This window comes from Schistocerca cancellata, chromosome 8 (assembly GCF_023864275.1).
Source record: "Schistocerca cancellata isolate TAMUIC-IGC-003103 chromosome 8, iqSchCanc2.1, whole genome shotgun sequence".
In the NCBI taxonomy this organism is placed as follows: domain Eukaryota; kingdom Metazoa; phylum Arthropoda; class Insecta; order Orthoptera; family Acrididae; genus Schistocerca; species Schistocerca cancellata.
This window is the reverse complement of record NC_064633.1, coordinates 105,371,141-105,395,295: the sequence shown is the minus strand read 5'-3', so window position 1 is coordinate 105,395,295 and position 24,155 is coordinate 105,371,141. Positions and strand designations below refer to the sequence as shown.

Sequence of the window (24,155 nt, the reverse complement as noted above, 5' to 3'; positions counted from 1 at the left end):
AAATTCGGCGCTTGGACGCCACAGTGCAGTCCCTTGCTTGTTAACAGTACAAACATATGTGTGTAACAAAATTTCGTCCCTTGCATATTTTCGGTAGGAAATGGATGTCCGAGGTATTTTGATAATACTGTAATCACATTCACGAGAAGTGTTGTCATTCAGTTACTCCTAGCTGTGCTGCTCGGGTTGTGAACTGGATTGAGTTTTGTTTTATAGTATTTGAGTTCGAGTCCGGGTCTAATTCAATTATTTTTTTTATTTTCTAATTTTAGATTGTATGATACGCTGTGTGGTTTCCTAATCGTTATACAATACTGGTGCTTTGACGAAACAAGTGCAATTGCTTAATATTAACACAGAAGTAAGAGTACAGTGGTTTTTATAATTTCATTTTTATGAAGTATTTTGCCTTCAAGTGTTAACTCTGTTCTCTTCCACTCACTACTCCTCTCAATCCCGTGCTTTCCGGTCTGTCGTCAGCATTGCTTCCATTTTCTTCGGTTACTGCCGTTCTCCACCTCCAACAACTCCCCCCCCCCCCCAAAAAAAAAAAGACTCCGCCGCTGTTCTTCGTGCCCTATCCCTGCTTCTTTTATCCTAGGTAGTTCCCTGCAACCTTGTTAATCACGTAGCTACATTGTTCAAGTCTATCATAAACCACAGTCGAAGTAGTTTCTGTTGTATCTTCCTGTCATTGGTTCTGTCCATTAGTACTGGCTCCCATGCTCAGCTCTTTGATGTCCATTACATTTCCATATTGAACAGTATTGATCCGCTCCCGGTCAGGTTGCGACAGCTGTGGCAGTGATACTATTTTACGTACAAGGGTACCACGAACCAACCGAACTTTGTAATTTTTTTGTATTTGTGTCACGTGAAGTTCTGAACTCAAGTATCATTCTCCAAAGCAGTTCGATGCAACTCTCAAAAATTATCGAGAAAATTGATTTTGAAGTTTTCCGACCAAGTTTCATTCATTACAATTTCAACCATGTTCGATGGAGCGCGTGGTTCTATGGTAGAGAGCTTGCCTCTCATGCAATCTGCCTGGGTTCGATTCCTGGTCAACACAAATTTTTAACAAAGGTTCACGTTCTGCAAGCATTTCTGTGTAGCGCAGAATATATATAAATGAAAAAGACTGGCAGCTTTCGAGACTGGTAACCTCTAGTAAGATTCTCGTTTCGGGTCATTTTTTCGATCAGTTAGAGTGGTAAGCGTCATAAGAGCATGGAAAAAATAATGTTCGTAGCATCGAGCACACTGCAAAAATGTTGCATTGTTATTGTGTTTCCCCTCGACTCTTATTCAATGTTTATAAAACGGTAATTAGATACGTGTTGCCGCGCGTGATTAGACGAGCGGTCTGAGGCGCTGCAGTCATGGACTGTGGGGCTGGTCTCGGCGGAGGTTCGAGTCCTCCCTCGGGCATGGGTGTGTGTGTTTGTCCTTAGAATAATTTAGGTTAAGTAGTGTGTAAGCTTAGGGACTGATAACCTTAGCAGATTTCACACACATTTGAACATTTTTTTAGCTGCGTGTTATTAGCATATATTGAAGATTTTTATATTAAAATTATATAAGTATTCTGTTGACAGGAAAATAAAATGAAAGAACACCGAATACGTGACGAACGCTACCGGGTTATATTCTCTATGTACTTTACGCTTCACAATAATGCTCGTTGGACATGTACCTTTGTTTAAAAGGGTGCACTAGCCAGGAATCGAACCCAGGCTGCCCGCATGACCGGCATTCATTATACCATAGAACCACACGGTCCATCGTAAAAGTGTTGCAATTTTAGTGAGTAAAACTTCAAAGCCGAATTTCTCGAGGATTTTTGAGTTGTCCCGAACTGCTTTGTCATGGGCATATTTGAGCTCTGAACTTCACGTACTATAAATACATGAAACTTATAAAAGTACTAGTGGTTTGTGTTCACCATGTTGGTAGCACCAAAAAATAGAAAAAGTAGTGGCAGCACTTCAGTAAGTTCTTCCCCAGATAGATCCAGTCTCTGTATCTTAGCTCCGTCTAACTCTGCGAAGACTCGGTACTACGGTACTACCACGTACGATGTGTTGACAGGTGGTTCCACTTATTCCCCCACTGTACTGCTAATCATAGAGTGAACTCTTCTCGCAGTGCCAGGATTTCTTATTCCCTGCGGGCCCGGGGGTTAGAATAGGCCCGAGGTGTTCCTGCCAGTCGTAAGAGGCTTTTAGTAGCCTCACACCTTTCGGCCTTTATGTGATGATCCCCTGTAGGGTTTGACCTCCATTTTTCAAAATTTTCCCGAAGAGCGAGCCAATTGGGGAAGGGCGCTTTACAAGGTGCATAGTGTCCATCATGTGCTGAGACGTCTCGCATCCTTCGTCGACGTGGATCTGCACTTCCGCTCATTCTCCAGCTGTTGAGCGAGCGAGGCCACCCTCCTGTGTGCGTTTTCCTCCATCCTCTGTGCAGTATCGCTTTCTGCGCTGTCTACGATAATGGATATCCAGCACGGTAGCCAGTCAGTTGTGGTGGGGCCGCCATTTACCCTGATGGTTGTAGCCCCCTGACAACACAGGGATCACTCTGCTGATGCCTGCGCAGTTAACTCCCCACATACGCCGAGGAGTAGATGCCCATCATCCTGGGGCATCGAGACTCGCAGCAATGGCCATCCTGCCAGATGGCATGTGCGGCTGGGTGGCGCCCATGGAAAGGACGAAGGACCCCTGGTCGGAGTGTGTGGCATCAGGGTGGATGACATGCGATGAAGCGTAGTACATCATCTCTTGCTGGTGGTCAGACACCAGCAGTCTCTTAAGCGTTCACAGGCACAATTCATCGCACAGAAGTATGACGCCAAATCGTTCGCCTCCGTGGCCACACCAAGGGAGGAACGCCAGGCTAAGGATGACAGTGAGCCGTATTCGCCCTGGTAACTTGTATGTACGAGAGCTGAGGGGGAATCTTTCATGACGATGAAGCCTCACTTTTTTGTGGTACATTTACAGGATAAGTTTGGGGTGGTTGAGGGCTTGTCCAAAATGTGGTCAGGATCAGTCTTTATAAAAACGGCAACCTCTGCCCACTGACGGGCATTACTCGCTTGTGACAAGCTGGGAGATGTTACCGTTACCATGACGCCTTATAAGAGCCTCAGGGTATTATATTCCACAGGGACCTTCTTTTGCAGTCTGACAACGAGCTGCGAGCCACCTTAGAGCGAAGAGGAGTTCATTTCGTCCGGCACGTCCATTGGGGTCCGAGGGGTAATTGCCTTCATCTTGTCTTTCGAGGGTGACACATTATCCAAGAATGTCAAGGTGATGGTCTACACCTGTGATGGGAGCCATATATCCCTCCCCCATTGCGGTGCTTAAAGTGCTGGAAGTTTGGCCATACGTCTTCCCGCTGTACTTCCAGCATCACATGTCGAGATCGCGGACACCCATCACATCCCAATACTCATGTGCCACGCCTCCCATCTGTGTCAACTGCGCAGAACACCATTCGCCTTGCTCGCCTGACAGCAGTATTCTCCAGAAAGAGAGGAAAATCGTGGAGTACAAGACCCTGGACTCACTGACCTACACTGAGGCTGAGAGGAAATTTAAACGCCTACATCCTGTACGTATGACATCGTCTTATGCCGCCGCTACAACAGTTCTAGTCCCATCAGCTCCACCAAACCCAGTGACCTCTTAGAGCCGGAAGACTACACCTGCCCCCTTTATGGTGCGGGGCACTTCCCTCCCTGTTGCTCCTGCACCACCTCCTTCGGGAGCAACAATCCCCCCTCCCGCCAACCATCAGGGATATCAGTCCTCACTTCTGCGCCGGAGAAGCGTAAGTCTTCCTTCGCTCCTCTCGCTAAGAAGGGGTCCCTTGGGTCACTCCCTTCCCAGGTTTCGGCTAGTGGGAAAGGTGACATCCGCCAGTGGCTGAAGTGCCCAAAAGCAGCTGGTACTAGGCAAAACCAAGGGAATTGTGGGGCACCCACACCACCGCTGCCTACAAGATCTGGGTCTCAGGATAATGTGAAGATTCTGGCACCCGCTGAGGACCTAGTTCTCGCCAGAGCGTGACACACAATGGATATAGCCGGTTCAGGAAATACGCAGTGGCAGCAGGTAACCTTGAGGCGTAGACTGCCTCATTGAGTGTTTCATGCCTTCTCAGTCTCACGGTTTTTTCCACCACCTGGCTGAGCTACGGCAGTTGTTAAGGTTTACACCTTCTTTCAGCATTGCCCTCCAGTTAACCTGGTTCCCGGCAATGCGTACCCCAGCCTTCTGCGGCTATAAGGGATATTCAGGAACCGTAGCGATTATAATAGTGACAGGTGCAGTTTGCGTCTATGTCCTAAACTAAGTATGTAGTGAACCTGTGCCCCTTCAAACTCCTCTTGAAGCTGTGGCTGTCGGGATGCGGACGTTGCAGGAAATAACTGTCCGAAACGTGTATCTCCCTTCAGATTGTGTGGTACCCGTGGACATATTGGCTGCACAGATTTATCAACTCCCTAAACCTTTCCTACTTTTGGGATGTTTTAACGCTTATAAACCCCCCCCCCCTCCCCCCATGAGCCATGGACCTTGCCGTTGGTGGGGAGGCTTGCGTGCCTCAACGATACAGATAGCCGTACCGTAGGTGCAACCACAACGGAGGATTATCTGTTGAGAGGCCAGACAAACGTGTGGTTCCTGGAGAGGTGCAGCAGTATTTTCAGTAGTTGCAGGGGCAACAGTCTGGATGATTGACTGATCTGGCCTTGTAACATTAATCAAAACGCTCTTGCTGTTGTGGTACTGCGAACGGCTGAAAGCAAGGGGAAACTACAGCGGTAATTTTTCCCGATGGCATGCAGCTTTACTGTATGGTTAAATGATGATGGCGTCCTCTTGGGTAAAATATTCCGGAGGTAAAATAGTCCCCCATTCGGATCTCCGGGCGGGGACTACTCAGGAGGACGTCCTTATCAGGAGAAAGAAAACTGGCATTCTACGGATTGGAACGTGGAATATCAGATCCCTTAGTCTAGCAGGTAGGTTAGAAAATTTTAAAAGGGAAATGGATAGGTTAAAGTTAGATATAGCAGGAATTAGTGAAGTTCGGTGGCAGGAGGAACAAGACTTTTGGTCAGGCGAATACAGGGTTATAAATACAAAATCAAATAGGGGTAATGCAGGAGTCGGTTTAATAATGAATAAAAAAATAGGAGTGGCCAAGATAGACACGAAGCCCATGCCTACTACAGTAGTACAAGTTTATATGCCAACTTGCTCTGCAGATGACGAAGCTCTGAGGGATGTAGTAGTGAAGGCAGCAGAGGATCAAGAAAGTAAAAAGACGAGGGCTATTAGAAATCCTTGGGTAACAGAAGAAATATTGAATTTGATTGATGAAAGGAGAAAATAGAAAAATGCAGTAAATGAAGCAGGCAAGAAGGAATACAAACGTCTCAAAAATGAGATCGACAGAAAGTGCAAAATGGCTAAGCAGGGATGGCTAGAGGACAAATGTAAGGATGTAGAGGCTTATCTCACTAGGGGTAAGATAGATACAGCCTACAGGAAAATTAAAGAGACCTTTGGAGAAAGGAGAGCCACTTGTATGAATATCAAGAGCTCAGATGGAAACCCAGTGCTAAGCAAAGACGGGAAAGCAGAAAGGTGGAAGGAGTATATCGAGGGTCTATACAAGGGCGATGTTCTTGAGGACAGTATTATGGAAATGGAAGAGGATGTAGATGAAATGAGAGATATGATACTGCGTGAAGAGTTTGACAGGGCACTGAAAGACCTGAGTCGAAACAAGGCCCCCGGAGTAGACAACATTCCATTAGAACTACTGACAGCCTTGGGAGAGCCAGTCCTGACAAAACTCTACCATCTGGTGAGCAAGATGTATGAGACAGGTCAAATACTCTCAGACTTCAAGAAGAATATAATAATTCCAATCCCAAAGAAAGCAGGTGTTGACAGATGTGAAAATTACCGAACTATCAGTTTAATAAGTCACGGCTGCAAAATACTAACGCGAATTCTTTACAGACGAATGGAAAAACTGGTAGAAGCCGACCTCGGGGAAGATCAGTTTGGATTCCGTAGAAATGTTGGAACACGTGAAGCAATACTGACCTTACGACTTATCTTAGAAGAAAGATTAAGGAAAGGCAAACCTACGTTTCTAGCATTTGTAGACTTAGAGAAAGCTTTTGACAATGTTGACTGGAATACTCCTTCAAATTTAAAGGTGGCAGGGGTAAAATACAGGGAGCGAAAGGCTATTTACAATTTGTACAGAAACCAGATGGCAGTTGTAAGAGTCGAGGGACATGAAAGGGAAGCAGTGGTTGGAAATGGAGTGAGACAGGGTTGTAGCCTGTGCCCGATGTTATTCAATCTGTATATTGAGCAAGCAGTAAAGGAAACAGAAAAATTTGGAGTAGGTATTAAAATCCAGGGAGAAGAAATAAAAACTTTGAGGTTCGCTGATGACATTGTAATTCTGTCAGAAACAGCAAAGGACTTGGAAGAGCAGTTGAACGGAATGGACAGTGTCTTGAAAGGAGGATATAAGATGAACATCAACAAAAGCAAAACGAGGATAATGGAATGTAGTCGAATTAAGTCGGGTGATGCTGAGGGAATTAGATTAGGAAATGAGACACTTAAAGTAGTAAAGGAGTTTTGCTATTTGGGGAGCAAAATAACTGATGATGTTCGAAGTAGAGAGGATATAAAATGTAGACTGGTAATGACAAGGAAAGCATTTCTGAAGAAGAGAAATTTGTTAACATCGAGTATAGATTTAAGTGTCAGGAAGTCGTTTCTGAAAGTATTTGTATGGAGTGTAGCCATGTATGGAAGTGAAACATGGGCAATAAATAGTTTGGACAAGAAGAGAATAGAAGCTTTCGAAATGTGGTGCTACAGAAGAATGTTGAAGATTAGGTGGGTAGATCACGTAACTAATGAGGAGGTATTGAATAGGATTGGGGAGAAGAGGAGTATGTGGCACGACTTGACTAGAAGAAGGGATCGGTTGGTAGGACGTGTCCTGAGGCATCAAGGGATCACCAATGTAGTATTGGAGGGCAGCGTGGAGGGTAAAAATCGTAGAGGGAAACCAAGAGATGAATACACTAAGCAGATTCAGAAGGATGTAGGTTGCGGTAGGCACTGGGAGATGAAGAAGCTTGCACAGGATGGATTAGCATGGAGAGCTGCATCAAACCAGTCTCAGGACTGAAGACCACAACAACCCCTTGTAGCACCGTGCTTACTGGTCGTGGCGGAAATTTCTAACATTTACTGACCCAACTCGACCTTTGCCTCTTAAGTACTGGGGCCGCCACGCATTTCGGTGTGGCTCATGGTAGTTAGTCGGTCATTGATTTATCGATTTGCAGCCCAGGACTTCTCCCATCTATCCACTGGAGAACACATGACGACCTGTGTGGTAGTGACCACTTCCCCATCTTCCTGTCACTCCCCCGGCGTCATGCCCAGGGATGCCTACCCAGATGGGCTTTAAACAACGCAGACTGGGTAGCCTTCACCTCTGTTGTAACCGTTGAATCTCCCCCACATGGTGCCATCGATGTTGTGCTTGAGCAGGTCACTACAACGATCGTTTCTGCGGCGGAAAACGCGATCCCTCGTTTTTTAGGGTGCCCCGGCGAAAGACAGCCCCTTGGTGGTCGCCGGAAGTCGCTGAGGAAATGACAGAGCGTCGGCGAGCTCTACAGCGACATAAGTGGCACCCTTGAGCTACTAATAGCCCTTAAGCGGCTCCGTGCTCGTGTTCACCTGCTTTTAAAACAACGGAAACAAGAGTGCTGGGAGAGGGATGTGTCGACCATTGGGTGCCATACGTCACCTTCCCAAGCCTGGACGAAGATCAGACGTCTTTTTGGGTATCAGACCCCCAACAGGTGTCCCTGGCGTTAACGTCAATGGCGTGCTCTCTTACCGACGCAGAAGTGATTGCCGAGAACTATGCTCGAGCCTCTGCGTCAGAGAACTATCCCCAGCCTTTCGCACCCTCAAACGGCGTATGGAGAGGAATGTCCTCACGTTAACTACACGCCGCAGTGAACCCTACAACGCCCCCATTACAGAGTGGGAGCTCCTCAGTGACCTTGCACATTGCCCCGACACAGCTCCTGGGCCAGATCGGATCCACAGTCAGATATCTCATATGACTGCAAGCGATATCTCCTCGTCATCTTCAACCGGATATGGTGCGATGGCATCTGACCATAGCAATGGCGGGAGAGCACCATCATTCCGGTGCTAAAACCCGGTAAAAATCCGTTTGATGTGGATAGCTATCGGCCCATCATCCTTACCAGCGTTCTCTGTAAGCTGCTGGAACGTATGGTGTGTCGGCGGTTGGGTTGGTTCCTGGAGTCACGTGGCCTACTGGCTCCATGTCAGGGCGGCTCCCGCCAAGGTCGTTCTACCACTGATAATCTTGTGTCCCTCGAGTCTGCCATCCGAACAGCCCTTTCCAGACGCAAACACCTGGTTTCCGTGTATTTTGACTTACGTAAAGCATGCGACACGACCTGGCGAGATCATATCCTTGCCACATTGGATGAGTGGGATCTCCAGGGCCCGCTCCCGGTTTTTATCCAAAACTTCCTGTCGTTCCGTACTTTCCGTGTCCAAGTTGGTGCCTTACATAGTTCCCTCCGTATTCAGCAGAATGGCGTTCCGCAGGGCTCCATATTAAGTACAGGGCTATTACAAATGATTAAAGCGATTTCATAAATTCACTGTAGCTCCATTCATTGACATATGATCACGACACACTACATATACGTAGAAAAACTCATAAAGTTTTGTTCGGCTGAAGCCGCACTTCAGGTTTCTGCCGCCAGAGCGCTCGAGAGCGCAGTGAGGCAAAATGGCGACAGGAGCCGAGAAAGCGCATGTCGTGCTTGAAATGCACTCACATCAGTCAGTCATAACAGTGCAACGACACTTCAGGACGAAGTTCAACAAAGATCCACCAACTGCTAACTTCATTCGGCGATGGTATGCGCAGTTTAAAGCTTCTGGATGCCTCTGTAAGGGGAAATCAACGGGTCGGCCTGCAGTGAGCGAAGAAACGGTTGAACGCGTGCGGGCAAGTTTCACGCGTAGCCCGCGGAAAATTGGCTTATGCCACAACTGGAGACCGACAGCGCCGACTTCATCTTTCAACAGGACGGTGCTCCACCGCACTTCCATCATGATGTTCGGCATTTCTTAAACAGAAGATTGGAAAACCGATGGATCGGTCGTGGTGGAGATCATGATCAGCAATTCATGTCATGGCCTCCACACTCTCCCGACTTAACCCCATGCGATTTCTTTCTGTGGGGTTATGTGAAAGATTGAGTGTTTAAACCTTCTCTACCAAGAAACGTGCCAGAACTGCGAGCTCGCATCAACGATGCTTTCGAACTCATTGATGGGGACATGCTGCGCCGAGTGTGGGGGGAACTTGATTATCGGCTTGATGTCTGCCGAATCACTAAAGGGGCACATAGCAAACATTTGTGAATGCCTAAAAAAACTTTTTGAGTTTTTGTATGTGTGTCCAAAGCATTGTGAAAATATCTCAAATAATAAAGTTATTGTAGAGCTGTGAAATCGCTTCAATCATTTGTAATAACCCTGTATATCTCTATTTTTAGTGGCCATTAACGGCCTAGCAGCAGTTGTAGGGCCGTCGGTCTCACCCTCTCTGTATGCGGATGACTTCTACATTTCGTATTGCTTCTCCAGTACTTGTGTTGCTGAGCGGCGCCTATAGGGAGTCATTCACAAGGCGCAGTCATGGGCTCTAGCCTACGACTTACAGTTTGCAGCCTCGAAGTCGTGTTTCATGCATTTCTGTCGGCGTCGTACCGTTCATCCGGAACCAGAACTTTACCTTAATGACGATGCACTCACTGTAGTGGAGACATATAGATTCTTTGGACTGGTTTTCGCCGCCCGATTGACTTGGCTACCTCATCTTCGTCAGCTTAAGCGGAAGTGCTGGCAGCACCTCATTGCACTCCGCTGCCTGAGTAACACCAGCTGGGGTGCAGGTCGCTCTACGCTGCTGCAGCTCTACAGAGCCTTTGTGCGGATCCGACGTGCGCAACCGCTCGCCAGTTATTTTGCACATATTCCTAGTTCTTCTGAGCATCCGAATTACTGTCTCCTTTATCCACCCGCGGCAGTTATCTCCCGCATCGGCGGTCCAGGTCAGGCCTCACGATTGCAGTTAGAGTGCGATCCCTTCTATCCAAACTGGAGTCCTTCTCTTTACCACCTCTACTTGAAGTTCATTCACGTACTCCTCCATGGTGTACACCTCAGCCGAAGCTTCGTCTGGACCTTTTGCGTGGCCCTAAGTACTCCGTTAATCCGGCCACTCGCTGCTGTCACTTTCTCTCGATTCTTGTGTTCCGGGGCTCTGAAGTTGTTTATACCGACGGCCTGATGGCTGATGGTAATGTTGGCTTCGCCTATGCCCACAGAGTCCATATTGAACAGCATTCCTTGGCCGCTGGCTGCAGTATATTCACTGTAGAGCTTGTGGCCATATATCGTGCACTTCAGTACATCCGTTCCTGTTCTGGTGAGTCGTTTCGTCTCTGTTCTGACTCCCTGAGCAGCTTACAAGCTATCGATCAGCGCTACCCTCGCCATCCATTGGTAGCGTCCATTCAGGACGATCCAGTCGTTCAGTGGTGTTTGTGTGGACCCCAGAACACATCGGAATCCCTGGCAACGAATTTACTGACAGGCTACGCATAGACCGCTCCTGGAGATGGGCATCTCTGAAACTGATCTGCGTTCTGTCTTACGCCGCAAGGTTTTTCGGCTTTGGGAGACGGAGTGGCATATCAGTATGCACAACTAACTGCGTGTCTTTAAGGAGACTGCGAATGTGTGGAAGTCTTCCCTGCGGGCTTCTCGCGGGGAATCAGTTGTCCTTTGTCGGCTCCGCATTGGCCATTCGTGGCTGACAAATGGTTACCTCCTCCGTCGCGAGGTCCCACCTCGTTGTCGCTGTGGCCTGTGGCTCCCAAGTGACTGTCGTTCACCTCTTGCAGGACTGCCCACTTTTAACCGCTCTGCGGCGGGCTTTTAACTTTCCCAGCACCCTACCTTCGGTGTTGGGCGACAGTGCCTCAACAGCAGCTTTACTTTTACGTTTTATTCGTGGGTGGGGGGGGGGGTGTTATCATTTGATCTGTGTTCTGGCGTATGCCCTTGTCCGTCTGTGTCCTCCACCCTAGGACCTTTAGTTTGGGGGTTTTAATGTGTTGCAGAATGGCTGGCTTCTCCTTTTTTATTTTGATGGTCAGCCAGCTATGGTAATCTGCTTTATTGTTGTTTTTAATCTTTTCTCCCTGTTTCTTGCGTGTCTCTGTGGTTTTCTTGTCCTTTTTTGTCCATTGTAGTGTTTGTGTGTTTCTGTCGTTCTTCTGGTTCTTCCTTTCCCCTGTTATTGTGCCGCACGTCTTCTTTGTTTACTTCTTTCCCTTGGGTAATTTTTCTTCTGGGAACAAGGGACCGATGACATCGCGGTTTAATTGCTCCTCCCCCCCCCATTTAAACCAACCAACCAGTCTTATTCCCTCGCTTACCCAAAGTAACTTTCTCGTGCCTTGTGTCACTATATCATACCAATTAAGACATTAATTGGTTTGCCCGCCGATTAACTAGTTTGTCTCAGTGAAATACGTTAGGGGACAGTTCCCTGCACTGGAACACTGTACCCTGAGGTTTCACCTTGCATCGCTGAAGCAGTTTTGGCAAGATGCTTGAACCGAAAGTGTAGCCCTAGGCTCATACAGTGTCCTTAACCTGCCTTACACCCATTATGCACAGCAACCCACACTGTCTGCAACTCAGCAAGGCTGTGACCTAGGGATCGCGCTACCGTACCCTTCTGGTACCTAGTGGAGCTGTGCCGTTCCTGGAAAGTGTGCCCATCGTTCTTCTTACATAAACTAACCGGCCACTTTGCCTAGACTCCATATGTAAGTAAGCTGCTGTAAATTGCGACCCAAATGTAAACAAACGGCACACATATGCTCTTATGTTGAGACTAATTAACGGGCATAAATTTGTAGCTCAATGACCATTTGTTGTTGTTGTTGTTGTTGTTGTTGTTGTTGTTGTCTTCAGTCCAGAGACTGGTTTGATGCAACTGTCCATGCTACTCTATCCTGTGGAAGCTTCTTTATCTCCCATTACCTACTGCAACCTACATCCTTCTGAATCTGTGTAGCGTACTCATACCTTGGTCTCCCTCTATGATTTTTACGCTCCAATACTACATTGGTGATCCCTTGATGCCTCAGAATATGCCCTACCAACCGGATCCCTTCTTCTAGTGAAGTTGTGCCACAAATTTCTCTTTTCTCCAATTCTATTCAATACCTCCTCATTAGTTAATGTGATCTACCCATCTAATCGTCAGCATTCTTCTGTAGCACCACATTTCGAAAGCTTCTCTTCTCTTCTTGTCTAAACTATTTATCGTCCACGTTTCACTTCCATACATGGCTATACTCCATACAAATACTTTCAGAAATGACTTCCTGACATTTAAATCTAAACTCGATGTTAACAAATTTCTCTTCTTCAGAAACGCTTTCCTTGCCATTACCAGTCTACATTTTATATCCTCTCTACTTCGACCATCATCAGTTATTTTGCTCCCCAAATAGCAAAACTCCTTTACTGCTTTAAGTGTCTCATTTCCTAATCTGATTACCTATGCGTCACCCGACTTAATTCGACTACATTGGGCAGGGAAATTATTGCCCATCCGAAAAATAACGCCTTACTGTATACTGAATTTTATTATCACTGAGTAATGTTTCGTTTTTCGCCGTATAAGCGCTCTATCTCTTTTCGTTATTACATAATAGTTTTCAGTTACATATCTCTGTACAGTTCGTTTTGTTTTGTTTATTCTTTTGTCAGAACAATGCACAGTTCAATAACTGGTGAGCCATTAGCCACCGCCGGCCGGAGTGGCCGTGCGGTTCTAGGCGCTACAGTCTGGAACCGAGCGACCGCTACGGTCGCAGGTTCGAATTCTGCCTCGGCATGGATGTGTGGGATGTCCTTAGGTTAGTTAGGTTTAAGTAGTTCTAAGTTCTAGGCGACTGATGACCTCAGAAGTCGCATAGTGCTCAGAGCCATTTGAACTATTTTGAACCATTAGCCACCGGGATTATATCTTCTACCTCCACAATGTTTTAAGATCGTAAGAAGGGACAGACGATTCATAGTGAAGGTAGTGAATAAGGAAGTAAGGAATATTATAAAATCACGTGCTTAGAAGCAAGGCAGGAAAGTAAAACAAGGTTATCTACTTGTTGCCTGTTATGTTGACGTATCTGATGTAAAAAGTCTAAAGAGAGTAATTTCCACAGATGTGACTCCTTTGTGCATCTGGAAAAAATCGTTCAAGGAAGTAAGTGCATAAGTTTCACTACCGTTACTTGGATATGGATGTGATAAGAGACATATGGACATCACATTTCCACTGCAAGCTAGAAACAATCGTAAAGCAGTCACAAATAACATTGTGTTATTTGGCTCGGTGTGTTGAGAAAAACATTTCAATTGTTGCATGCACATTATCAGCATTAATAAACTAATTATACAGTAGGCTACTCAAATGAAAAAGAAGGTCGGTATTATTACGAAAGTAGGAGTATCCTGAAATAGTGTGGTGATTAGATATATTTAATTTGTTGAAATGTATTGCTGACAAAGGCAGCTCTACTTTTATGTAAATGCTTTTAGAACTCCCGCTCACAAGGCAAACGGCCTGCTTTCGCATTCCTTTCGGGCGCATTTTGCTCAGCTGCTGACAATGCACTCACCATTGTGTTGTGCGACAGATCAATTGTTTATTTTTCTCAGTAATAACTATTTCATTCGCGAATCATACACTGTCAGTTTGGCAAGCCGTAGGTGAGTAACCGGCATCTGGCACATCATTCCACCTGAAGGGACTCTGGTAGCCATTATTTTAATACTGCTCAAGTCAGGAGAGGGAATAAAATCTTCTGGTAAGTTTCCATTCCAGTCATTCAGTGTTAAAAGTACGACGATGGGTTACGGGGATTCAACCAAAATTCCAACAGATTTTGCAATTTATTTTTGTGTGAATTGCTAACCGTTTCTCACTCGAAGAAGCATCACCATTTATGAGTAACGGCCACATTTATCTTGTTGACAGTTTTAATTGTACTTCATCTACCAAAACACAGTGCAAATTGCACAAACTCATCTCATAGCAGCTGTTGCGACAGAATTCTGAAACAGAGTGCCTCATTAAACAAGTGAATGGCAATCAAAGAGCTCAATAGCTTACGGAAAACCTCATACTGTCAGTTTGCAGTAACATAGGAGAAGAAATTTCATGTTTGTTTTCATACTAGGAAACTCTTGTTTCACTGGCTGTCAATAACTCTTAAAAAATTACAGTGACTGGAGTGAAAAAAATAAAAAGGGAAGTATAACTACTAGTATATCGCCATAGATAAGAAAGTTCCGTGTGTTTATGAATTGGCAAAATACTCTTCTCCTTTTGTACTGTCATACGCGAAACTCTCGTTTCGATGTCTCGAGCGGTTTAGGAGATATGAGAGATGTGAATATTTCATTCTCGCGGGCGTCGGATCGCAAGTGAGCACGCTACATGGGATCAATTTTCTCGAGATCGGAGGCAGATGGAGACTTCCTCCCAAGTCTAAAGAAAAATTCAACATGTTGCCTAAATTTCATACGCAGCAACGTATGGTGTAATACGCACCAAACGCAAAATCGTAGCGACCCCTATTTTTCATTGCAAACTTTTCGAATTCTGCGTAGCGTCTTACTAAAATGTGTATACCACAATAAGTATATCCATTAGCGAGATTATGGGCATTTCGCCACGAAACTGAGATACAATGCTACAAGCAAGGTAAAAATGAAATATGTTCAATGAATAGTTTCTGTAAAATTTTTTTGAGAAAGATTACAGTGTGCGCGCGCTTCGTTGCTGTCAGCCAGAGCGTCGCCAACCGGCGAAGTACGTGTACGCGTCTCAATATGCGTTGGACCCGCGCGATACGTGCGGAACGTGCGCGTCGCGCTGTAGTGTCGTGTCACGTCACGTCGCGCGTGCTATACGCGTCTCACTTTGCCCTTAGCCTCACTCACACCACCACGAGGCCCCAGCCGCATCCGCTGCTACTACTGCTGATGCGACGCGCGTGTCCGGCCGCGCGTTCATCGGACGTAGCCGCCGCTTGGGAGATTAAGCGTGGAATGATTTTAACAGCGAGGCAAGGGTGGGAGGAAGGTACTGGTTGAAGGCGAGCACTGCACACACGTGCACAAACAAGAGGTGACACAAACAGATACCCCTTTGTTCCAGAAGCTGCCCCGGCAGCCGGAGCGACCAGCAGGCTTAAACAGTCAGTCTCCGAAATGGTGTCAACTAAAAAGATTTGTACCAGGCGGCCGGGCTCCCTGTAAGTGGGGCTCCCGACCCCGAATGCCATACGCACGTTTCATTTATCAGTAATTATCTTATAAGAGAATTATACACCTAAGCGCCAAAGAAACTGGTATACGCATGCGTATTCGAATACAGAGATATGTAAACAGGTAGAATACGGCGCTGCGAGCGGCAATGCCTGTGTAGGACAACACGTGTCTGACGCAGTTGTTGGATCGGTTACTGCTGCAGTGGAAGGTTATCAAGATTTAAGTGAGTCTGAATATGATGTTATAGTCGGCGCACGAGCGATGGCACACAGCATCTCCGGGGTAGCGATGAAGTGGGGATTTTTCCCGTTTGACCAACTCACGAGTTTACAGTGAGTATCAGGAATCCGGTAAAACATCAAATCTCCGACATCGCTGCGGCCGGCAAAAGAGCCTGCAAGAACAGGAGCAACGACGACTGAAAAGAATCGTTTAACTTGACAGAAGTGCAGCCCTTCGGCACATTGCTGCAGATTTCATCGCTGAGCCATCAACATGTGTCAGCGTCCGGACCATTCAACGAAATATCATCAGTATGGGCTTTCGGAGCCGAAGGCCCACTCGTGTACCTTTGCTGACTGCACGACACAAAGCTTTACGCCTCGCCTGGGCCCAACATGTTGGCTGGTCTGACGAGGTTCGTTTCAAATTGTATCGAGTGGGTGGATGTGTACGGGTATGGAACCTCATGAATCCATGGACCCTCCATGTCAGCAGGGGACTGTTGAAGCTGGTGGAGGCTCTGTAATGGTGTGGGGCATGTGCACTTGGAGTGATATGAGACCCTTAATACGTCTAGATATGACTCTGACAGGTGACAAGAACGTCAGCACCCTGTCTGATCACCTGCATCCATTCATGTCTATTGTGATTTCCGACGGGCTTGGGAAATTGCAGCAGGACAACGTGACACCTCACACGTCTAGAACTGTTACAGAGTGGCTCCAGGAACGCTTTTCTGGGTTTAAACACTTCCGCTGGACACTAAATGCCCCAGACATAAACATTATTGAGCATATCTGGGATTGCCTTGTAACGTGCTGGTCAGACGAGATCTCCACTCCCTCGTGCTTTCACGGATTTATGGACAGTCCTGCAGGATTCGTGATGGCAGTTCGTTACAGCACTAATGTGAGAACGAAGTTTTTCTATCACATACCCTCCAGCACTACTTCAGACATTAGTCGAGTCCATGCCACGTTGTTTAGCGGCACTTGTGCGTGCTCGCGGGGGCCCTACACGATATTAGGCAGTTGTACCAGTTTCTTTGGCTCTTCAGTGTATATTTAGTGATACAAATATTTGAGTACATGTGGGAATTTTCTACACTCCTAACGATGTGCAATCATCATAAATTATTTGATCCAGAGTATTTGGACACCTACTAATAAATACTGGTACTGCTGTAGCGATTGAGATACAGGCTCTTCCTCCTGAGCTGAAGTGTTATTAACCTATCATCACTCTGACTTACTATCTTCGTAGCACGTCCCGAGTAGTACCCATGCTTCCGTTGTACTATATTTAAGTATCTAGTGCTGGCTATGGCAATGTCATTGCGGTATTCACTGAACATACTCAGGGACGCTGTGGCTTCGAACACTGCCATCGTGATTCACCTTTTCTCAACACACGTAATGTGCAATATGTAACAAACAGATATTACAGAGCACTTACCAGACACGCAATTTTCAGCTGCAGAACAATTCTATCGGATTATCTCGGCGGAGCACACTGTACTGGGCGTCTCTCCGAAGAGTCGTCAGGTGAATTTGTCTGGTGTTTCGGTAGATATTGGCAATTTCGTTTTTGTATTGTGTAGCTGGAGTCAACCCTAACAGTTACTATTCGTCACTTCTTTCATGCGATGCCCAGTGTCAACGTAAAGCGCCATTTTGTTTCTCATTACAAAGAAAATAATTTTAAATCACAATTTTACGTGTACATTTGATAGAGCGCTCCGAAATTAGTCTAGTCCGATATACGTTTTATTTGTATGTATTGTCAACGACGATGAAACTGGAAGAATAAACAGCAGTCCATCAGCGACTCAGTAACGTTGCACATTTGGCAGTAGCAGTCATCGCTGGACAGGGCAGTGCTTTTGCTGCTGGAGTACTGGTTATTCTTAAGAGTTTTACTGGGCCTGTTAATATATTTCGATAAAACAAACATAAAACTTGACTAATCTGCGCCGGTTCTATCACATAGGCACGTAAAATTCTGCTTTAAAAATAATTGTCCGTAGTAGCAAACAAACCGACCCTTGCCGTCGACATTGGGCATCGCATGAAAGACGTGATGTGCACTATTTGTTTGCGTTGACTCCAGCTACACAATGCAAAAGAGAAGTTGCAAATATCTGTCGGCCCACCAGAGAAAATGTGTCTGACGTTCCCTAGGAGAGAGATCGTGTATAGCAAGTTGCTAAAATGTGCACTGAAGAGTCAAAACATTATGACCACTGCCCACAGCGAGGTTGGGTACCCCAACGTGCGGGCACGTGACGCAGTAAGGAAAAAAAATGGAAGCGGAAGAGAGACGCGTGGGCAGTCATTATAGCGAAGTTTCCGGCCACAGATGAGGGAATCCACTGATATAAGCCGTTTTGAAAAAGGGTACATTGTTGTGGCGCTGCGGCTGGAACCTAGAATCTCTGAAATGGCGAAGCTGTTCGCCTGTTGGCATACTACCGTCGTGAGCACCTATGTGATGTGGCTGAAGGATGGTGAAATAACGAGTAGGCCGTATGGGCGACGACGTCTCACCACGAAACGCAGAGGTCGGAGGATTCCCCATTGTGTAATCCAGGATAGGCAGCGATCTGTGGCGGCTCCGGCGACAGAGTACACTGCTGGTGCAGGCACAAGTGTTTCGGAGCACACCGTTCAGATGCCACTGGTGGACATGGAGCTTCACTTCACATGACCCCTACGTGTTCCTGCTGCGTTGACCCAACGATATTGTCAGGATTGCAGTGGGCACCGCATCACAGAGTAATGAAGTCAATAGCATTACATAACAAATAAATAGACTTTTACAATTACTTGTGTGTGTCAGCTATCTTACAAGCAACACTTCAGAGCAACCAGCTAAATATAAGTCATAACATCGTAACTTCTTCGCTAGCTATTACTGCTGCACGTTGCTAAGTAACCAGTGGCACATTATATATATACACACTGCCTTCTGTGGAACTATTTGTAAGGTATCATTTTTTAATTGTATGCCATTTTATTTTTTAATTGTTTGAAGCGCAAATATAACAGTGGTTAATCCTACAGCCAACACCAAAAATAGATACCTTTTTAAGTTAGTAACTAAAGTTTTTCATCGTATATCCAATAACCATTCATTCTATTGGTTACGAATGACACGTGGAGACGACTAGGGGGCGGAGCTTTCGCTATTTGACCGTACCACATCGTTGTTTCTCCAGCATTTGCCACCATCTGGAGACTTCTGCAGTTCCTGCTACGCAGATATGTCTCTATACATAAAATTTGGGTATAACTTCGTTTCAGTTTTATTAAATTGTTCATGTTTTATCTGTATGACCCTTTGTAATTAAGACTATATATTTCAGAGTACGGTTTGAAGAGGGCCCGCTTCTGGACTGAAACGGGTCACCAATATAAGGGATTTGTGCGATCTAGGCTGCTTTCGTAAGTAAAATAGAGAACAACGCCGCTGTCGGCTTTTAAGAGTGACACTCGTGTTTCTCTGATTGCTACGATAGTGAAACTTAAATGAAGGGGCAGGCATCTGCCGTTATTGGAACATCAGTTCGTAGTCGATACATTCGTCGACGATCGTTGTGTCGGACTGAAGGAAAAGTAGTACACCTTCCAAACCTTAATCTGACCACAATATCGTGAAAATTGGAAGCCATATACCACTGGAAACTTGTAAATGGTTTTTGTCATGTGAAATTGATGTTATGTTCAGTGTAAATGGTGTACCAATATAGTGTTAAAAGTACTGGAATGGATGACGCCTGTATTAACCTGTTGGGTAGCATATACATTTTAGCCAATTGCTATCGAGTGTGCTCCGCTGAGATAAAATGGTAAAATTGCTCTGCAGCTCAAAATTGCGTGCTGTAAATGCTCTGTAATAGATATTTGTGTAATATGTATTGCAAATCAGATGTGTTGAGAAAACATGAATTTTTTTACGAGAATTGCAGTAGAGTCATCGAAGCCGCCACTACTCGTTGAATCGTGGTAATATGTTTGGAAGCATCTCGTAGACTCGGCTGGAGGCGTGGACGGCGTCTCGCTTACCTGCCCTGAGGTACAGGGCAGTGCGAGGTCTGTGCTCATCCGCGTCGTGCGGTGCCAGTGGCAGGCTCCAGTCGAGCTGGCGGTGGCAGTGAGCAGTGACGAGTTGTGTGGTCTGTACGGGCTGCGTTTAGGCGTACGTTGCAGGAGTGGCTCTGCTCCGGTTCTAATTCTTTCCCTCCTTGCTATCCCAGTGGTAGCGGCACAAGTGTGCTAAATGGTTTACAGTGCTCTTAAGCGATGTTTTGTGTGTGTACATACACGCCTGTAGAAACATTACTAGTTGGATTTCTCGCCGTTATTTACAAGTCTACTCTAAGGCAGCCTCATAGTAGCGTCATCGTTTTTAACAAACTGATAATGAACGGGCGAGTTCCTTACAGGAAATGTAGGCTCGGTACCTTGCAACAGTGTGTTTGTTGAACTTCGCTAACTGTTAAACTTTAAACTACTGTTATAACAGAGTGTTTGTTTAAATAATACAGTGCGGTGGTATTTGTTCAACATTTAAAGACCCATATTTATTTGTATCTTCTTGAAAAATGGGTAATTGTGGAATACTGGGAGAAAATTGCTGAAATTGAAACGACTTGCCGCAAGATTGTGAATAGCGCCATGTTTTGTGTGCTTGCAGAAAATACGATGGGGGTTGGAAGACACTGCTGCAAAAATGCAATTGTAAATATCACTTCAATTTGTTGCTGCTTCATGATGTTTATTTGACCGTTGTACAGAGCACGAATGGTAAGGCCATCTCGTGATGGTGGGGTACGCCGATGAGGTGGAAGGAGGGAGGGATCATATCGCACCAGTAGGTACATCCTAGAGCTGTGGAGAAGGGGAGCTGTCCATTTTGGATTATAAATTATGGTAATTTAATTGACAGCTACATCTCATAAATTAGGTTAGGTTAAAAGCAAATGCACGTTAATCACATCCTAAACAAACGCAACTCGGAGTACAAGTGAATGGTTTGTTTACATTACAGTCATTAATTTAGGCTAGGTCAAATCGCCGGTTTGCTTATACAGGGTGTTACAAAAAGGTACGGCCAAACTTTCAGGAAACATTCCTCACACACAAATAAAGAAAAGATATTATGTGGACATGTGTCCGTAAACGCTTAATTTCCATGTTAGAGCTCATTTTAGTTTCGTCAGTATGTACTGTACTTCCTCGATTCACCGCCAGTTGGCCCAATTGAAGAAAGGTAATGTTGACTTCGGTGCTTGTGTTGACATGCGACTCATTACTCTACAGTACGTAGCATCAACAGGTTAGTGTTCATCACGAACGTGGTTTTGCAGTTAGTGCAATGTTTACAAATACGGAGTTGGCAGATGCCCATTTGATGTATGGATTAGCACGGGGCAATAGCCGTGGCGCGTTACGTTTGTATCGAGACAGATTTACAGAACGAAGGTGTCGCGACAGGAAGACGTTCGAAGCAATTGATCGGCGTCTTAGGGAGCACGGAACATTCCAGCCTATGACTCGCGACTGGGGAAGATCTAGAACGACGAGGACACCTGCAATGGACGAGGCAGTCGACGATAACCCTAATGTCAACGTCAGAGAAGTTGCTGCTGTACAAGGTAACGTTGACCACGTCACTGTATGGAGAGTGGTACGGGAGAACCAGTTGTTTCCACACCATGTACAGCGTGTGCAGGCACTGTCAGCAGCTGATTGGCCTCCACTTCTGTGAATGGTTCATCCAACAATGTGTCAATCCTCATTTCAGTGCAAATGTTCTCTTTACGGATGAGGCTTCATTCCAACGTGATCAAATTATAAATTTTCACAATCAACATGTGTGGGCTGACGAGAATCCACACGCAATTGTGCAATCACGTCAACAACACACGTTTTCTGTGATCGTTTGGGCAGGCATTGTTGGTGATGTCTTGATCGGGCCCCATGTTCTTCCACCTACGCTCAATGGAGCACGTTATCATGATTTCATACGGGATATTCTACCTGTGCTGCTAGAACATGTGCCTTTACAAGTACGACACAACATGTGATTCATGCACGATGGAGCTCCTGCACATTTCAGTCGAAGTATTCGTATGCTTCTCAACAACAGATTCGGTGACCGATGGATTGGTAGAGGCTGACCAATGACATGGCCTCCACACTCTCCTGACCTCAACCCTCTTGACTTTCATTTATGGGGGCATTTGAAAGCACTTGTCTACGCAACCCCGGTACCGAATGTAGAGACTCTTCGTGCTCGTATTGTGGACGGCTGTGATACAATACGCCATTCTCCAGGGCTGCATCAGCGCATCAGGGATTCCATGCGATGGAGGATTGATGCGTGTATCCTCGCTAACGGAGGACATTTTGAACATTCCCTGTAACAAAGTGTTTGAAGTCACGCTGGTACGTTCCGTTGCTGTGTGTTTCCATTTCATGATTAATGTGATTTGAAGAGAAGTATTAAAATGAGCTCTAACATGGAAATTAAGCGTTTCGGGACACATGTCCACATAACATCTTTTCTTTATTTGTGTGTGAGGAAGGTTTCCTGAAAGTTTGGCCGTACCTTTTTGTAACACCCTGTATAATGGACCCGTTGATCCCTTACTGATACGTCTCCTTTACTACTTACATTGCTTGCAGTTTTCCCTTCCTTGCTTGTTATTGGCTTGACACCTGAGCCCTTGATATCCATGCAGATGCTTCTCTTTTATACAAAAGCCACCTTAACTTTCCTGTAGGCGGTAAATATCTTTCCCCTAGTTGTTCAGGCTTCTGTATCTTTTGTCCAAAAGCCAATCCTGCTTAGTCATTTTGCACTTCCTGACAGTACCATTTTTTAGACGTTTGTAAACCTTTCGCGTGCATCATTTTCTGTATTTTTATATTTTCTCCTTTCATCAATTAAATTCAGTATCACCTGTAATATCCAAGGATTTTTATTGGGCCTTGTCTCCTTACGTATTTGATCTTCTGCTTCTTTCACTATTTTCGCTTTCAAGGGTACCCACTTGTCTTCTACTGTATTCGTTTCCCCCACTCTAGTGTATCATTCGCTAATTCTCTCTCTGAAACTCTTAACAGCCTCTGGTTGTTTCAACCTGTCCAGGTCCATCTTCTTAATTTCCTATCTTTTTGAAATTTCTTTAGTTTTAAATTACAATTCATAACCAGTGAATTACCTTCAGATCCCAAATCTGCCCTTGCAGTTGTCTTACAATTTAAAATCTGGTTCCAACATTTCTTTCTTACCATTTTATAATCAATTCGATACCTTCTGGTGTCTCCAGGACTCTTCCACGTATACAATCTGCTTTCGTGATTCTTAAACCAAGCGTTAGCTACTCTGTTTAATTAAAACACTCGTACTGAATCAATTTGCATAGGTAATCAAGAAAAAGTAACGTTCTTGGAGCCCCGTGTTTTATTTTTTCTTGCAACCGAACGTACCAGGCATAGGATTTAGCATCTCGTAAATGCTTTTTGTATGTATAATTCTACGTAGTACAGATCGCAGGTAGCTGAACAAGCAAGAGGCTGGGAGAAGTGCGAAGGAAAGAGTGGAGTGGTGCTACTGCAGTGCTGCTTTCTCTGCTTTCTGCGGCTGTTTTCTCACGGCGGCCACACTTTCTCCCCGGCTGCTGCCTGCGGTTTCTAATCGCGCGGCTGGCTCGCACTACCAAATCCAACGCGCCGGGGCAAGCAAGTGCGACATCGTGTTCTTGTTGAAAATAAGTTCAAATGGCTCTGAGCACTATGGGACTTCTATGGTCATCAGTCCCCTAGAACTTAGAACTACTTAAACCTAACTAACCTAAGGACATCACATAACACCCAGTTTGAAAATAGGAATAGAAGGTCTACCACAGCAGCCCTGTGTGAAGAGCAGCTCACTCAATTTAATTACTATGATTGTAACTCACTGGTGTCCGTAAAATGACTGAAAGATCACAAAGGTATGAATAACGTAAAAAAAATACTTCGGAGTTGGCACTAAACAAGTTGGGTATTTCGAAAACGGAGATCCTCGCATGCAGATCGGTGGCTCTACGACCCAAGTGGCGACACCTCTGCGTTTGAAAGAGAAACTTTAATAGCGTATAATTTAATACCAACCTCCTTCAAGAATTCAAACACCAATTCATACGAATTTACGTTCAGTGCTGTCAAGGACATTAAAGGGGTGGTCACCTTTCATTTAAACAAGCTCCTTACGTAACCAATCAGACTGACTTGTGTCAATGGAAATCCTTCTAAGTGTATACGCGTATACGGTTCTTATCCTGATTTCAAACTGGCGGTGATCACCAGAAGTGGCTTCACGTTCTTCCGA

At 45.5% G+C, this 24,155-nt stretch overlaps 1 protein-coding gene across 1 annotated transcript in view; it reads left to right on the top strand.

Annotated features, from left to right (window-relative positions):
- The window catches only part of LOC126094673 (ubiquitin-like protein 3), a 487,449-nt gene that overhangs the window by 328,838 nt on the left and 134,456 nt on the right, over positions 1 to 24,155 (top strand). The window lies entirely within an intron of this gene.